At 46.7% G+C, this 18,960-nt stretch overlaps 1 protein-coding gene across 5 annotated transcripts in view; it reads left to right on the top strand.

Moving 5' to 3' along the window:
* GPRC5D (G protein-coupled receptor class C group 5 member D) overlaps positions 1-18,960 on the top strand; it is a 40,157-nt gene that overhangs the window by 6,656 nt on the left and 14,541 nt on the right. The window contains exon 1 of one of the 5 annotated variants that reach the window (XR_008845456.1): positions 17,429-17,522. The exons of the other annotated variants lie outside the window; for them this stretch is intronic. The gene's annotated coding sequence lies outside the window, so the exon portion shown is untranslated. Of the gene's footprint in view, positions 1-17,428; positions 17,523-18,960 lie in introns of those variants that run through there. 5 annotated transcript variants of the gene reach the window in all.

The following is an 18,960-nucleotide window of genomic DNA, read 5'->3' as shown; positions in this document are numbered from 1 at the left end:
AATACCGATACACAGCCTACATCTCCATCTTCTGCCTTGTCCATAATGCTCTACAGTGTACTGCTGCTACTACTACTACCTCTACACAGCCTACCTCTCCTGCCTTGTCCATAATGCTCTACAGTGTACTGCTACTACTACCGCTACACAGCCTACATCTCCTGCCTTGTCCATAATGCTCTACAGTGTACTGCTACTACCACCGCTACACAGCCTACATCTCCTGCCTTGTCCATAATGCTCTACAGTGTACTGCTACTACTACTACTACTACTACCGATACACAGCCTACATCTTCTGCCTTGTCCATAATGCTCTACAGTGTACTGCTGCTACTACTACCACCGCTACACAGCCTACATCTCCTGCCGTGTCCATAATGCTCTACAGTGTACTGCTACTACTACTACTACCGATACACAGCCTACATCTCCTGCCTTGTCCATAATGCTCTACAGTGTACTGCTACTACCACCGCTACACAGCCTACATCTCCTGCCTTGTCCATAATGCTCTACAGTGTACTGCTACTACTACTACTACCGATACACAGCCTACATCTCCATCTCCTGCCTTGTCCATAATGCTCTACAGTGTACTGCTACTACTACTACCTCTACACAGCCTACATCTCCATCTCCTGCCTTGTCCATAATGCTCTACAGTGTACTGCTACTACTACTACATCTACACAGCTGTTCATCTCCTGCCGTGTCCATAATGCTCTACAGTGTACTGCTACTACTACTACTACCGATACAAAGCCTACATCTCCTGTCTTGTCCATAATGCTCTACAGTGTACTGCTGCTACTACTACCTCTACACAGCCTACATCTCCTGCCTTGTCCATAATGCTCTACAGTGTACTGCTACTACCTCTACACAGCCTACATCTCCGGCCTCATCCATAATGCTCTACTACTACTACCTTTACAAAGCCAACATCTCCTGCCTTGTCCATAATGCTCTACAGTGTACTGCTACTACTACTACTACTACCTCGTACACAGCCTACATCTCCTGCCTTGTCCATAATGCTCTACAGTTTACTGCTACTACTACTACTACATCTACACAGCCTACATCTCCATCTCCTGCCTCATCCATAATGCTCTACTACTACTACTACCTTTACAAAGCTGACATCTCCTGCCTTGTCCATAATGCTCTACAGTGTACTGCTACTACTACTACATCTACACAGCTGCCCATATTCTGCCTTGTCCATCATGCTCTATACTGTACTAATACTACTATTACTGCTACTACTACTTACCCTACACAGCTACCCATCTCCTTACTTGTCCATCATGCTCTATACTGTACTACTATTATCATTACTGCTGATACTACTACAAGCCGTACACAGCCGCACATATCCCATCAGGAAACAAATCTATAAACTCTCATTCAGCTCATAATCGAGATCTTTAAGCAAAGGGCCAGCGGATCTATGACAGATTTGTTATGTTATGTTGGTGGTTACTGACGTATCAATGTCAAACATCTTTTAGTCTAAAGTATCGTTGAGCTAAGACAATATGTAAAATGGCAACTGGCATAGAAAGAGCTTTTCTGTACATGTTTTTGAGATAAAATATTGTAGAGTCTTTGGATTGTCCTGTACCAACACTGGGCACCCTTAGAAGTATGATGATTGTTTTCTTCGTATACTTTACTTCTACATTACATTACTTATTGTGATGGAGGGGAGTGTATTTGGTGATGGATAGGCAGTGTAGTCATCCCCAAATGGAAATACCTATCAGTGTCTTAGTCAGTTATGATGTTTTTCTGTGTCTGTGGTAATAACATAAGAATGTTGAATGGGGAAATACGTAAAACTCGGTGAAGTGTAGACTAAGTTTTGATCTCATTGCTAATGAAAAGATCACATTTTTGGTGACTCATATCTAACCTGAACGCACCCATCACGGGACAACTTGTTGTTGAAAAGATATATGTTTAGAAGGCAGGTGTAGCATTAAAAGTCCAGGGGTGTATCCAGCTCTGAGGTATATAAATAGCTGTATATTTAGAACTCGGATCTCTGAGACATGCATCTTCTATAGGAATACGTAATGCTGGTTACAAATGAGGGAATATACATAAATGTTTTTGTACCATTGTTTTGTTGAGGAATCCTATCATTCAAATTAAGTAACTGAACATTCATTGCATGGATTTCCATTAGGCTACAGTTAGGCGACCTAAAAGGGGTTTTAGATAAAGATAGATTAAGATAAATAGGTCTTAACTAATGCATTATGTGAAATTAAAGGGGTACTCCGGTGCTTAGACATCTTATCCCCTATCCAAAGGATAGGGGATAAGATGCCTGATCGCGGGAGTCCCGCCGCTGGGGACCCCTGGGATCTTGCACGCGGCACCCCGTTTGTAATCAGTCCCCAGAGCGTGGTCGCTCCGGGTCTGATTACCGGCGACCACAAGGCCGGCGGCGTGTGACGTCACGCCTCCGCCCCTGTGTGATGTCGCGCTCTGCCCCTCAATGCAAGCCTACGGGAGGGGGCGTGACAGCTATCACGCCCCCTCCTGTAGGCTTGAATTGAGGGGCGGAGCATGGCATCACACGGGGGCGGAGGCGTGACGTCACACGCCGCCGGCCGTGTGGTCGCCGGTAATCAGACCCGGAGCGAACACGCTCCGGGGACTGATTACAAACGGGGTGCCGCGTGCAAGATCCCGGGGGTCCCCAGCGGCGGGCTCCCGCAATCAGGCATCTTATCCCCTATCCTTTGGATAGGGGATAAGATGTCTAAGCACCGGAGTACCCCTTTAAACATAGTTTACAGTGGCATGTACTCAGTTCAACTGCAATCTCCTGGCCTGTCTAGGAAGTACCGGCAGCTAGTCCCCACTGCTCGTGCAAGCAAAGAGGATTATGGGAAATTGTCCACAGAGAGGAAACCAGGAAGTGATTACATATGTGGGGGAGAAGAAGCATCTATTCCTCCCGATCCTCTTATACACATGCATGCCATACTATTCTTTCTCTATCCTATACTTTGTATAGAGCAGTGTATATGCTCAACCAAGGGAAATAGAACCCCACGTTCTTGAGCTTGGTGGGGATCTTGGGGTTGGGACATTCACTCATCAGACACTTATCGCCTATCCCATTTACCCCCCCCCCCCCCATATTGTAAAGTGCTGCGGAATCTGTTAGCACTGTATAAATAAATATTATTATCATCATTATCCTATGGATAGCTGTTAAAGGGGTACTCCCGTGGAAAAAATAATAATTTTTTAATCAACTGGTGCCAGAAAGTTAAACAGATTTGTAAATTACTTCTATTAAAAAATCTTAATCCTTCCAGTACCTTTTAGGGGCTGTATACTACAGAGGAAATGTTTTTCTTTTTGGATTTCTCTTATGTCACGACTACAGTGCTCTCTGCTGACCTCTGCTGTCCATTTTAGGAACTGTCCAGAGCAGCATATGTTTGCTATGGAGATTTTCTCCTGCTCTGGACAGTTCCTAAAAGGGACAACAGAGGTCAGCAGAGAGCACTGTGGTCGTGACATAAGAGAAATCCAAAAAGAAAAACATTTCCTCTGTAGTATACAGACCCTAAAAAGTACTGGAAGGATTAAGATTTTTAAATAGAAGTAATTTACAAATCTGTTTAACTTTCTGGCACCAGTTGATAAAAAAAAGTTTTCCACGGGAGTACCCCTTTAAGTGTTCATTTTGTTGACAACCCCTTTAATAGAGCAAAAGATAAGGAAAAAAAGAGAAGCCCCTAAAACCAAATAAAAAATGTAAATGTGTCCTCATATTATAAAAATATACAAGTTACTTTAATTTTACTTTATATATTGTCACGATGCCGGCTGGCAGGAGGTGGATCCTCTGTGCCAGAGAGGGATGGCGAGGACCGTGCTAGTGGACCGGTTCTAAGACACTACTGGTTTTCACCAGAGCCCGCCGCAAAGCGGGATGGTCTTGCTGCGGCGGTAGTGACCAGGTCGTATCCACTAGCAACGGCTCACCTCTCTGGCTGCTGAAGATAGGCGCGGTACAAGGGAGTAGACAGAAGCAAGGTCGGACGTAGCAGAAGGTCGGGGCAGGCAGCAAGGATCGTAGTCAGGGGCAACGGCAGGAGGTCTGGAACACAGGCTAGGAACACACAAGGAATGCTTTCACTGGCACGATGGCAACAGGATCCGGCAAGGAAGTGCAGGGGAAGTGAGGTGATATAGGGAAGTGCACAGGTGAAGACACTAATTGGAATCACTGCGCCAATCAGCGGCGCAGTGGCCCTTTAAATCGCAAAGACCCGGCGCGCGCGCGCCCTAGGGAGCGGGGCCGCGCGCGCCGGGACAGGAGCGAGGGAGAGCGAGTCAGGTACGGGAGCTGGGGTGCGCATCGCGAGCGGGCGCTACCCGCATCGCGAATCGCATCCCGGCTGGAAGCGGAATCGCAGCGCCCCGGGTCAGTGGATCTGACCGGAGCGCTGCAGCGGGGAGAGTGTAGCGAGCGCTCCGGGGAGGAGCAGGGACCCGGAGCGCTCGGCGTAACAGTACCCCCCCCTTGGGTCTCCCCCTCTTCTTAGAGCCTGAGAACCTGAGGAGCAGACTTTTGTCTAGGATGTTGTCCTCAGGTTCCCAGGATCTCTCTTCAGGACCACAACCCTCCCAGTCCACTAAAAAAAAAGTTTTCCCTCTGACCTTTTTAGAAGCTAAGATCTCTTTGACAGAGAAGATGTCCGAGGAGCCGGAAACAGGAGTGGGAGGAACAGATTTGGGAGAAAAACGGTTGAGGATGAGTGGTTTAAGAAGAGAAACGTGAAAGGCATTAGGGATACGAAGAGAAGGAGGAAGAAGAAGTTTGTAAGAGACAGGATTAATTTGACACAAAATTTTGAAAGGACCAAGATAGCGTGGTCCCAACTTGTAGCTAGGGACACGGAAGCGGACATATTTAGCGGAGAGCCATACCTTGTCTCCAGGGGAAAAAACGGGAGGAGCTCTTCTTTTCTTATCCGCGAATTTCTTCATGCGTGATGAAGCCTGTAAGAGAGATTTTTGGGTCTCTCTCCATATGATGGAAAGGTCACGAGAAATTTCATCCACAGCGGGCAGACCAGAGGGCAAGGGGGTAGGGAGGGGGGGAAGAGGGTGACGGCCGTACACCACGAAAAATGGGGATTTGGAGGAAGATTCAGAGACTCTGAAGTTATACGAGAATTCGGCCCATGGAAGGAGATCTGCCCAGTCATCCTGGCGGGAGGAAACAAAATGTCGCAAATAATCACCCAAGACCTGGTTAATTCTTTCTACTTGTCCATTGGACTGGGGATGATATGCAGAAGAAAAATTTAATTTAATCTTGAGTTGTTTACAGAGAGCCCTCCAGAATTTAGACACAAATTGGACGCCTCTATCCGAGACGATCTGCGTAGGCAACCCGTGAAGACGAAAAATGTGTACAAAAAATTGTTTAGCCAACTGAGGCGCTGAAGGAAGACCAGGAAGAGGGATGAAATGTGCCATTTTGGAGAATCGATCAACGACCACCCAAATAACAGTGTTGCCACGGGAAGGGGGTAAATCAGTAATAAAATCCATACCAATCAGAGACCAAGGCTGTTCGGGGACAGGCAGGGGATGAAGAAAACCAGCGGGTTTCTGGCGAGGAGTCTTATCCCGGGCACAGATAGTGCAGGCTCGCACAAAGTCCACAACATCCGTCTCCAGAGTCGGCCACCAATAGAAGCGGGAGATGAGTTGCACAGATTTCTTGATGCCCACATGACCTGCGAGATGGGAGGAGTGGCCCCATTTGAGGATTCCGAGGCGTTGGCGTGGAGAAACAAAGGTCTTCCCCGGAGGAGTTTGCCTGATGGAGGCTGGAGAAGTGGAGATCAGGCAGTCAGGTGGAATGATGTGTTGCGGAGAGAGTTCAACTTCTGAGGCATCCGAGGAACGAGAGAGAGCATCGGCCCTAATGTTCTTATCGGCAGGACGAAAGTGAATCTCAAAATTAAATCGGGCAAAGAACAGAGACCACCGGGCCTGGCGAGGATTCAGCCGTTGGGCAGACTGGAGGTAGGAGAGGTTCTTGTGGTCGGTGTAAATAATAACTGGAAATCTTGATCCCTCCAGCAGATGCCTCCATTCCTCAAGTGCTAATTTAATGGCTAGAAGCTCTCGATCCCCGATGGAGTAGTTCCTCTCCGCCGGAGAGAAGGTCCTAGAAAAAAAACCACAAGTGACAGCATGCCCGGAAGAATTTTTTTGTAGAAGAACAGCTCCAGCTCCCACTGAGGAGGCATCAACCTCCAATAGGAAGGGTTTGGAAGGGTCAGGTCTGGAGAGCACGGGAGCCGAAGAAAAGGCAGACTTGAGTCGTTTAAAGGCGTCTTCCGCTTGAGGAGGCCAAGACTTGGGATCGGCATTTTTTTTGGTTAAAGCCACGATAGGGGCCACAACGGTAGAAAAATGCGGAATAAATTGCCTGTAATAATTGGCGAACCCCAAAAAGCGTTGGATAGCACGGAGTCCGGAGGGGCGTGGCCAATCTAAGACGGCAGAGAGTTTGTCTGGATCCATTTGTAGTCCCTGGCCAGAGACCAAATATCCTAGAAAAGGAAGAGATTGGCATTCAAACAGACATTTCTCAATTTTGGCATAGAGTTGATTGTCACGAAGTCTCTGAAGAACCATACGGACATGCTGGCGGTGTTCTTCTAGATTGGCAGAAAAAATTAGGATATCGTCCAGATATACAACAACACAGGAGTATAACAGATCACGAAAAATTTCATTAACAAAGTCTTGGAAGACAGCAGGGGCGTTGCACAGGCCAAAGGGCATGACCAGATACTCAAAGTGTCCATCTCTGGTGTTAAATGCCGTTTTCCACTCATCCCCCTCTCTGATGCGGATGAGGTTATAGGCACCTCTTAAGTCCAGTTTAGTAAAGATGTGGGCACCTTGGAGGCGATCAAAGAGTTCAGAGATGAGGGGTAGGGGGTAGCGGTTCTTAACCGTGATTTTATTAAGACCGCGGTAGTCAATGCAAGGACGTAGGGAGCCATCTTTTTTGGACACAAAGAAAAATCCGGCTCCGGCAGGAGAGGAGGATTTACGGATAAAGCCCTTTTTTAAATTTTCCTGGACGTATTCAGACATGGCAAGAGTCTCTGGGGCGGAGAGAGGATAAATTCTGCCCCGGGGTGGAGTAGTGCCCGGGAGGAGGTCGATAGGACAATCATAAGGCCTGTGAGGAGGTAGAGTCTCAGCTTGTTTTTTGCAGAAAACATCCGCGAAGTCCATATAGGCCTTAGGGAGACCGGTTACTGGGGGAACCACAGAGTCACGGCAAGGGTTACTGGGAACCGGTTTTAGACAGTCCTTGGAACAAGAGGGCCCCCAACTCTTGATCTCCCCAGTGGACCAATCCAGGGTTGGGGAATGAAGTTGAAGCCAGGGAAGTCCAAGGAGAATTTCCGAGGTGCAATTGGGAAGGACCAGAAGTTCAATCCTCTCGTGATGAGATCCGATGCTCATTAGAAGGGGCTCCGTGCGGAAACGTATAGTACAGTCCAATCTTTCATTGTTTACACAATTGATGTAAAGGGGTCTGGCGAGACTGGTCACTGGGATGTTGAACCTGTTGACGAGAGAGGCCAAAATAAAATTTCCTGCAGATCCAGAGTCCAAGAAGGCCACGGTAGAGAAGGAGAAGGCAGAGGCAGACATCCGCACAGGCACAGTAAGACGTGGAGAAGCAGAGTAGACATCAAGGACTGTCTCACCTTTGTGCGGAGTCAGCGTACGTCTTTCCAGGCGGGGAGGACGGATAGGACAATCCCTCAGGAAGTGTTCGGTACTAGCACAGTACAGGCAGAGGTTCTCCATGCGGCGTCGTGTCCTCTCTTGAGGTGTCAGGCGAGACCGGTCGACCTGCATAGCCTCCACGGCGGGAGGCACAGGAATGGATTGCAGGGGACCAGAGGAGAGAGGAGCCGAGGAGAAGAAACGCCTCGTGCGAACAGAGTCCATATCTTGGCGGAGCTCCTGACGCCTTTCGGAAAAACGCATGTCAATACGAGTGGCTAGGTGAATGAGTTCATGTAGATTAGCAGGAATTTCTCGTGCGGCCAGAACATCTTTAATGTTGCTGGATAGGCCTTTTTTAAAGGTCGCGCAGAGGGCCTCATTATTCCAGGATAATTCTGAAGCAAGAGTACGGAATTGTACGGCATACTCGCCAACGGAAGAATTACCCTGGACCAGGTTCAACAGGGCAGTCTCAGCAGAAGAGGCTCGGGCAGGTTCCTCAAAGACACTTCGGATTTCCGAGAAGAAGGAGTGTACAGAGGCAGTGACGGGGTCATTGCGGTCCCAGAGCGGTGTGGCCCAAGACAGGGCTTTTCCAGACAGAAGGCTGACTACGAAAGCCACCTTAGACCTTTCAGTGGGAAACAGGTCCGACATCATCTCCAGATGCAGGGAACATTGGGAAAGAAAGCCACGGCAAAACTTAGAGTCCCCATCAAATTTATCCGGCAAGGATAGGCGTAGACCAGGAGCGGCCACTCGCTGCGGAGGAGGTGCAGGAGCTGGCGGAGGAGATGACTGCTGAAGCTGTGGTAGTAACTGCTGTAGCATAACGGTCAGTTGAGACAGCTGTTGGCCTTGTTGCGCTATCTGTTGTGACTGCTGGGCGACCACCGTGGTAAGGTCAGCGACAACTGGCAGAGGAACTTCAGCGGGATCCATGGCCGGATCTACTGTCACGATGCCGGCTGGCAGGAGGTGGATCCTCTGTGCCAGAGAGGGATGGCGAGGACCGTGCTAGTGGACCGGTTCTAAGACACTACTGGTTTTCACCAGAGCCCGCCGCAAAGCGGGATGGTCTTGCTGCGGCGGTAGTGACCAGGTCGTATCCACTAGCAACGGCTCACCTCTCTGGCTGCTGAAGATAGGCGCGGTACAAGGGAGTAGACAGAAGCAAGGTCGGACGTAGCAGAAGGTCGGGGCAGGCAGCAAGGATCGTAGTCAGGGGCAACGGCAGGAGGTCTGGAACACAGGCTAGGAACACACAAGGAACGCTTTCACTGGCACGATGGCAACAAGATCCGGCAAGGAAGTGCAGGGGAAGTGAGGTGATATAGGGAAGTGCACAGGTGAAGACACTAATTGGAATCACTGCGCCAATCAGCGGCGCAGTGGCCCTTTAAATCGCAAAGACCCGGCGCGCGCGCGCCCTAGGGAGCGGGGCCGCGCGCGCCGGGACAGGAGCGAGGGAGAGCGAGTCAGGTACGGGAGCCGGGGTGCGCATCGCGAGTGGGCGCTACCCGCATCGCGAATCGCATCCCGGCTGGAAGCGGAATCGCAGCGCCCCGAGTCAGTGGATCTGACCGGAGCGCTGCAGCGGGGAGAGTGTAGCGAGCGCTCCGGGGAGGAGCAGGGACCCGGAGCGCTCGGCGTAACATATATTATGCTTTCTAATATTATATTTATAACATATATATCAGGGGTAAAGTCCTGGGAAAAAAAAGTGAAGGAACCCAAGATTTCCACTATAGGGCTGGTCCATCTAATGGGAACAGTGTTCTAGCTGTGGAAAAAGTGCAGGAACTCAGTTCCCACGCATTCCTGCAGGACTTGAGCCCTGATATATATTTAATATATTATAATAAATAATAATATATCATAATAATAAAGGCATAGTATTAGAGAAAGCTATAGTGTAAGTATAGGAGAAATATTGTATAGCTATAAATCAGGGCATAATAGTATAATACAAAAGTACAGGATTGAAAAATAAGACTATACCATGAGAATAGTATGGTTTAAAGGGGTACTCCGCTGCTCAGCGTTTGGAACAAACTGTTCAGAACACTGGAGTCGGCACCGGGAGCTCGTTACGTCATAGCCCCGCCCCCTAATGACGTTACGCCCTGCCCCCTTAATGCAAGTCTATGGGAGGGGGGGTGACGGCTGTCACGCCCCCTCCCACAGACTTGCATTGAGGGGGCCGGCATGACATCATGAGGGGTGGGGCTATGATGTCACGAGCTCCCGGCTCCAGCATTCGGAACAGTTTCTATGATAATGGAAAGTAAGATAGATGGACAGCAAAATAATAAGCGAATAAAGACATGCCCATTTTCTGCATTAAATGGCATAATTATATATACTGTCTATGGTATCGTTAAGTTATGAACACCCCTAGTTAAAAAAGGATTTTCAATGAAATGGGAGTGGTAGAATGAATAAAAAGCGCTCTTCTTCTCAAGGTACCTATTTTCTATCATTTATAGAGTTCCACTAATAATTATAATGTCAGTAAATATGTGGAAGGAAATACCAACCAATCCCAATGTCATTTTACAAGCTGCTGTTAAAATCTACATGAACAGGAAATTACGGTAGAGCATACCTATAGACTTGGCAAAGTATGAGGCAAAAAAATGATCTGCAGGGATCTGTCATGGCAGGACAATTTAACCCCTTAAGGACGCAGCCCATTTTCACCTCTAGGACGAAGCCCTTTTTTGCAAATCTGACCACTGTCACTTTAAACATTAATAACTCTGGGATGCTTTTATTTATCATTCTGATTCTGAGATTGTTTTTTCATAGTGGTAATTTTTTGTGGTAACTTGCATCCTTTCTTGGTGAAAAATTCCCAAATTTGATGAAAAAATTAAAAAAAATTCTAAAAATTTTCAAACTCACAATTTTTCAGGGACCAGTTCAGGTTTAAAGTGGATTTGAAGGGTCTTCATATTAGAAATACCCCATTATGAATGACCCCATTATAAAAACTGCACCCCCCAAAGTATTCAAAATGACATTCAGTAAGTGTTTTAACCCTTTAGGTGTTTCACAGGAATAGCAGCAAAGTGAAGGAGAAAATTCAAAATCTTCATTTTTTACACTCGCATGTTCTTGTAGACCCAATTTTTTAATTTTTACAAGGGGTAAAAGGAGAAAATGTATACTTGTTTGTTTAACCCAATTTCTCTCGAGGAAGCACATACCTCATATGTCTATGTAAAGTGCTCGGCGGGCGCAGTAGAGGGATCAGAAGCGAAGGAGCGGCGAGGAGATTTTGGAGAGTACGTTTTTCTGAAATGGTTTTTGGGGGGCATGTCGCATTTAGGAAGCCCCTATGGTGTCAGAACAGCAAAAAAAAAAAAAAACACATGGCATACCATTTTGGAAACTAGACCCCATGAGGAACATAAAAAGGAATGAAGTGAGCCTTAATACCCCACAGGTGTTTCACGACTTTTGCATATGTTAAAAAAAAAAATCACAAAAATGTTGGTTTTTCCCCAAATTTCAAAATTTTTAAAGGGTTAATAGCAGACCCCCCAAAATTAGTAACCCCATCTCTTCTGAGTATGGAAGTACCCCATAAGTGGACCAGAAGTGCACTGCGGACGAACTACAATGCTCAGAAGAGAAGGAGTCATATTTGGCTTTTTGAGAGCAAATTTTGCTCGGGGGCATGTTGCATTTAGGAAGCCCCTATGGTGCCAGGACAGCAAAAAAATAACAAAAAAAAAAACACATGGCATACCATTTTGGAAACTAGACCCCTTGAGGAACGTAACAAGGGATAAAGTGAGCCTTAATACCCCACAGGTGTTTCACGACTTTTGCCTATGTAAAAAAAATATATATTTTTTCACTAAAATGTGGGTTTCCCCCCTAATTTCACACTTTTGCAAGGGTTAATAGCAGAAAAGACCCCCCCCCCAAAAAAAATTTGTAACCCCATCTCTTCTGAGTATGGAAGTACCCCATAAGTGGACCTGAAGTGCACTACGGGCAAACTACAATGCTCAGAAGAGAAGGCGTCATATTTGGCTTTTTGAGAGCAAATTTTGCTCGGGGGGGGAATGTCACATTTAGGAAGCCCCTATGGTGCCAGGACAGCAAAAAAAAAAAAAACACATGGCATACCATTTTGGAAACTAGACCCCTCACAGAATGTAATGAGGGTTACAGTGAGCATTTACCCCCCACTCGTGTCTGACAGATCTTTGGAACAGTGGGCTGTGCAACATTTTTCATTTTCACGGACCACTGTTCCAAAGATCCGTCAGACACCTGTGGGGTGTAAATTCTCACTGCACCCCTTATTACATTCCGTGAGGGGTGTAGTTTCCAAAATGGGGTCATATGTGGGTGTGTATTTTCTTTGCGTTTGTCAGAACCGCTATAACAATCAGCCACCCCTGTGCAAATCACCTCAAATGTACATGGCGCACTCTCCCTTCTGGGCCTTGTTGTGCACCCCTAGAGCACTTTGCACACACATATGGGGTATCTCAGTACTCGGGAGAAATTGCGTTACAAATTTTGGGGGGCATTTTTCCCTTTTACCTCTTGTGAAAATGAAAAGTATAGGGCAACACCAGCATGTTAGTGTAGTGTAGTTTTTTTACACTAACATGCTGGTGTAGACCCAACTGTACCTTTTCATAAGGGTTAAAAGGAGAAAAAGCCCACCAAAATTTGTTAGGCAATTTCTCCCGAGTACGGCGATACCCCATATGTGACCCTATACTGTTGCCTTGAAATACAACAGGGCTCCAAAGTGAGAGCGCCATGTGCATTTGAAGCCTGAATTAGGGATTTGCATAGGGGTGGACATAGGGGTATTCTACGCCAGTGATTCCCAAACAGGGTGCCTCCAGCTGTTGTAAAACTCCCAGCATGCTTGGACAGTGAATTGCTGTCCAGAAATGCTGGGAGTTTTTGTTTTGCAACAGCTGGAGGCTCCATTTTAGAAACACTGCAGTACAATACGTTTTTCATTTTTATTGGGGAGGGGGGTGGTGGGGGGGGGGCAGTGTACGTGTGTATATGTAGTGTTTTACTCTTTTTTTTATGTTAGTGTAGTGTAGTGTTTTTAGGTTACATTCACACTGAGGCGGATTACACTGAGTCTCCCGCTAGGAGTTTGAGCTGCAGCAGAAAATTTGCCGCAGCTCAAACTTGAAGCGGGGAACTCACTGTAATCCGCCGCCAGTGTGAATGTAGCCTGTACATTCACTTGGGAGGGGGGTCAAAACTACAACTCCCAGCATGCACTGACAGACCATGCATGCTGGTAGTTGTAGTTTTGCAACAGCTGGAGGCACACTGGTTGGAAAACCTTGAGTTAGATTCTATGACCTAACTCAGTATTTTCCAACCAGTGTGCCTCCAGCTGTTGCAAAACTACAACTCCCAGCATGTACTGATTGCGGAAGGGCATGCTGGGAGATGTAGTTATGCAACGGCTGGAGGGACGCAAGTACAACTCCCAGCATGCCAAGACAGCCTTATGCTGTTCCTGAATGCTGGGAGTTGTAGTTTTGCAAGATTTAGAGTGGTTCAGGTTGTAAATCACTGTCCAGTGGTCTCTAAACTGTGGCCCTCCAGATGTTGCAAAACTACAATTCGCAGCATGCCCAGACAGCAAACTGCTGTCTGGGCATGCTGAGAGTTGTAGTTTTGCAACATCTGGAGGGCTACAGTTTGAGACCACTGCATAGTGATCTACAACCTGAACCCCTCTAAATATTGCAAAACTACAAGTCCCAGCATGCCTACATAGCAAACAGCTGTCTGGGCATGCTGGGAGTTGTAGTTTTGCAACATCTGGAGGGCCACGGTTTAGAGACCACTGTAAACTGTGGCCCTCCGGATGTTGCTAGGCAACAACTCACGTGGCAGGACCCGGATGAATTGCCGCCGCCGCACGTGGGGGGATCCCTGCATGGAGGATCGTGCTCCGGGATCTGGGATCCAAGTAAGGGACCTTCGGCGCCGGTTCCTGGACAGTTCCCCCGTTTTGCCCGGACACCGATAGGTGGGCAAAGCGGGGAAACTGAACTTTAACCACCCCTCCCCGGTCTGCTATCGGTCGGTCGCACAGGCCGAACAATAGCAGGGATAGGAGGGGTGGCACCCCTGCCACCAAACTCCTATCCCTTCAGGGGGATCGAGGGTGTCTCAGACACCCCCGATCCCGCTTATTTTCTGGGTCACCGGGTCACCAGTGACCCGTATGACCCGGAATCGCGCAGACCGCAGGTCTGAATTGACCTGCGATTTGCACCCATCGCGGTCATGGGAGGGTCTCAGGACCCCCCTCGGCGATGTCCCGGGATGCCTGCTGTTAGATAACAGCAGTCATCCCAGCCCGATCACCGCTACCGGTGACGCGGCGCTCCAAGTGACACTTCGCGGCGCTGTACATGTACGTCGCTCGTCGTGAATGGGTTAATTTCTTAATCTAGTATACCCCCGGGTGACTCAGGAGTCTGTGCCCCACCAGGGATACTGGCAGGAGTTCTGACACAAACATGTTACCAGAAATAAAATGTAGACTACTAGGAAAGGGACTGCAAGAAATCACAGCAGTCCCAGCAAAGTCCCCAGGATTGGACTAGTATCTGTGGCCTGAGCCGGAGATCCCATACAATGGAGGGATTGGCACTTGTTACTGTCTGGGGAGCTAGGGTCATAAGGACCCAGAATAGCTATGCATACATGAGTACTTTGCTTCTGATAATGGCTGTTGTGAACCTGCAATACAGTGGGGATCAAAAGTGTGGGCACCCCAGGTAAAAATTTGTATTAATGTACATAAAGAAGCCAAGGAAAGATGGAAAAATCTCCAAAAGGCATCAAATTACAGATTAGACATTCTTATAATATGTCAACAAAATCATTTACACTTTCAAAATAACAGAAAACAAAAAAATGGCGTCTGCAAAAGTTTGGGCACCCTGCAGAGTTAATATCTTGTACTGCCCCCTTTGGCAAGTATCACAACTTGTAAACGCTTTTTGTAGCCAGCCAAGAGTCTTTCAATTCTTGTTTGAGGTATCTTTGCCCATTCTTCCTTACAAAAGTCTTCCAGTTCTTTGAGATTTCTGGGCTGTCTGTCACGCACTGCTCTTTTAAGGTCCATAGATTTTCAATTATGTTGAGGTCAGGAGATTGTGAAGGCCATGGCAAAAACTTCAGTTTACGCCTCTTGATGTAATCCCCCGTGTATTTAGAGGTGTGTTTAGGATCATTATCCATTTGTAGAAGCCCTCCTCTCTTTAACTTCAGCTTTTTCACAGATGGCATGAAGTTAGCATCCAAAATTTGCTGAAATTTTATTGAATCAATTTTTCCTTCTACTTGTGAGATGTTCCCTGTGCCACTGGATGCAATACAACCCCAAAGCATGATTGATCCACCCCCATGCTTAACAGTTGGACAGAGGTTCTTTTCATTAAATTCTGTTCCCCTTCTTCTCCAAAGGTACCTTTGCTCATTCCGGCCAAAAAGTTCAATTTTAACCTCATCGGTCCACAGAACTTGTTTCCAAAATGCATCAGGCTTGTCTATTTGTTCATTTGCAAAGCTCAAACGCTGATTTTTGTGGTGAGGACGTAGAAGAGGTTTTCTTCTGATGAATGTTCCATGAAGACCATATTTGTACAACTATCTCTTTATAGTGGAATAGTGTACCACAACTCCAGTGTCTGACAGATCTTTCTGGAGGGATTGTGCAGTCAAACGTGGGTTTTGAATAGCTTTTCTCACAATCCTGCGAGCTGTTCTGTCGGATATTTTTCTTGGTCTTCCAGATCTTGCTTTAACTTCCACTGTTCCTGATGACTGCCATTTCTTAATTACATTCCGAACAGAGGATATTGACATCTGAAAACATTTTGCTATCTTCTTATAGCTTTCTCCAGCTTTGTGAGCGTCAACTATTTTCAGTTTCAGATTTCTAGACAACTGCTTAGAAGAACCCATGGTGCTGATTGTTGGGGCAAGGTCAGATGAGTCTGGGCATTTAAAACCTTTGAGATTGACATCACCTGGTCTTCCCAGATAATTGAGAACAATCCATGACACTGGCATGTCTCAGCTTTGCAAAGGGGGCAGTGCATGCTATAAATTCTGCAGGGTGCCCAAACTTTTGAAAATGCAATTTTTTTATTTTCTGTTATTTTGAAAGTGTAAATGATGGAAATAAAATCTAACTTTTGTTGACATATTATAAGAATGTCTAATCTGTAATTTGATGCCTTTTGGAGATTTTTCCATCTTTCCTTGGCTTCTTTATGCACATTAATACAAATTTTTACCTGGGGTGCCCAAACTTTTGATCCCCACTGTACTCATGTAACTGTGCCTACACTTTTCTGTTTTCTTGTACCTTTGCCTTAAAGGACATCTGTAGTGCAATATAACTTATCCCCTATCCAAAGGATAGGTGATAAGTTATAGATCGCGGGTGGGGGGGTGGCAGGTGTCCGAGCGCTGGTGCCCCCCGGGATCTCCTGGACAGGGCAGCGGCAGTATGCTGGAAAGGGGGTGTTCCGTCCCCACATGATGCAGCGGCCGACACGCCCCCTCCATCTACCCCATAGAAATACATGGAGGGGGCGTGTCTGCCACGGCTTTCTGCTGGGGACGAAACTGCACTTCCTGCAGATTGCCGTGGCCCCCGTAATCAGACCCCCGTAATCTATAACTTATCCCCTATCCTTTGGATAGGGGATAAGTTATGCTGCACTGGAGTATTCCTTTAAAGGGGTTATTCAACATAAGGGGATGTTAGAACTTACCCGCCAGACAGTGGACAATGAACATGATTAAGAAGGATCTATGCTTGTCTTGGGGCTAAATGGCTGTGTTGTAAGATTACCATAATGCTGTAACTATCTTTTGTGAAATGGCTATTTCCTGTTGGAGTTCCCTCCTTCCAACTACAAGTCCCAGGATTCCTTGTTTGTAAACAGACCTGTGCTTCCTTCCATGCAATAGACCAGTGTTTTCTAACCAGGGTGCCTTCTGCTATTGCAAAACTACAATTCCCTGCAGAATGATGTCGACCCAGCGGTCGCTTCACCTATTGAAGCAGACAGGCTCCCTTTGAAAACCTGACTAGTGATGTAATGTCTTGAATTCTACTGCAACCTGGGAAAACCTGAGATGACACTCATTTTGTATGCTGTTAAAAATAAACATTGGGGCAAAAATCACCGAAGAATTGCAACACCACCATGAAACACAGGTACACTATGAAGTACACTAACTTCACAGCCCCTGTAGCATAGTCAAAAAAAATCCTGGAATACCCCTTTAAATTTAATAAGTACATTTTGAACCGTAAAGTGTTATTGTCATGAACAATACTTTAAACATGACAAGTTTTTATGCCAGTAATGCTTTATAAATGATAGTGGCGAATATGGAAAAAGAAAAATGGAAAAAGAAGACACAATGCAAAACCTCTCTGTCCCCTTTTTTGTGTTTTACAATATAGTATTAATACTCTACAATTCTGTCAGAGGCTCTGTTCTGCACTGGCAAACAGAGCCGACTATGTAAAAAATCCTGCATCCTATAAGATCATGTGACCTCCCAGCTGACTAACTTGCTTAGTCAGATGTCTGCATGCATGATGGACACCAACAGATCCCAACAGACACCACTGACTTGGGGTTCGTTGGGTTTCCTGCTGGTGTATGTCATTTTGATGGATTTTAACAAGACCAAAAAATACAGCATGCAGCATATTTGTTTGTCATGTTATTTGAATGGAGTCTGAAACAGAGGCCCTGAACAAAGCCTACGATGCTGACGTGAACCCAGCCTAATACTGGTGATATAGGGGGAAATTTATCAAAACCTGTGCAGAGGAAAAGTTGACCAGTTGCCCATAGCAACCAATCAGATCGCTTCTTTCATTTTTCAGAGGCCTTTTTGAAAATGAAAGAAGCAAGCTAATTGGTTGCTATGGGCAACTGGTCAACTTTTCCTCTGCACAGGTTTTGATAAATCTCCCCCATACGGTCAAGAAAATGGTGCCATACAGTGTTTATATAATACTACTATTATAAGTCAAAGCTAAAATTTCGATATCATACAGTAATAGAGAAAAAGCATGAAAGTAGAGCTCATATACTGCTTTAGGGTAGGGTCACACGTAACGGATCTGCGTTGTAAAATATCTGTCTATGACCGACCCTACAGTGAGCCTCCTGCTGTGCCTGCGTTGTCTGCCTGTAGCAGCAACCCACCGCTAAAAGCAGACACACAGGGACCTGCAAGTCGCCCAAGTGCGCGGTGTACTCATCACGGCTGCTCTCGGCCTAGCTCAGGGAGCAGTGGGAGCAACCACTATGCCCGTGAGTAAACTGCGCATGCGCGCGTGACTCAAAGGTCCATAGCAGCGGATTGTGGTGGTGGGGGTCCATAAAAGTGGATTGTGGTGGTGGTGGTGGGGGGGGGGGGGGTAGAAGGGCCCCATGTACATCAAAACTTATGTGTAGAAGGGCCCCATGTACATCAGAACTTATGTGTAGAAGGGCCCCATGTACATCAGAACTTATGTGTAGAGGGGCCCCATGTACATCAGAACTTATGTGTAGAAGGGCCCCATGTACATCAGAACTTATGTGTAGAGGGGCCCCATGTACATCAGAACTTATGTGTAGAAGGGCCCCATGTACATCAGAACTTATGTGTAGGAGGGCCTCATGTACATCAGAACTTATGTGTAGAAGGGCCCCATGTACATCAGAACTTATGTGTAGAAGGGCCCCATGTACATCAGAACTTATGTGTAGAAGGGCCCCATGTACATCAGAACTTATGTGTAGAAGGGCCCCATGTACATCAGAACTTATGTGTAGAAGGGCCCCATGTACATCAGAACTTATGTGTAGAGGGGCCCCATGTACATCAGAACTTATGTGTAGAGGGGCCCCATGTACATCAGAACTTATGAGTAGAGGGGCCCCATGTACATCAGAACTTATGTGTAGAAGGGCCCCATGTACATCAGAACTTATGTGTAGGAGGGCCTCATGTACATCAGAACTTATGTGTAGAGGGGCCCCATGTACATCAGAACTTATGTGTAGAAGGGCCCCATGTACATCAGAACTTATGTGTAGAA

Source organism: Hyla sarda, chromosome 6, assembly GCF_029499605.1.
Source record: "Hyla sarda isolate aHylSar1 chromosome 6, aHylSar1.hap1, whole genome shotgun sequence".
Taxonomy (NCBI): Eukaryota; Metazoa; Chordata; class Amphibia; order Anura; family Hylidae; genus Hyla; species Hyla sarda.
This window is presented reverse-complemented; position numbering and strand designations above follow the sequence as displayed.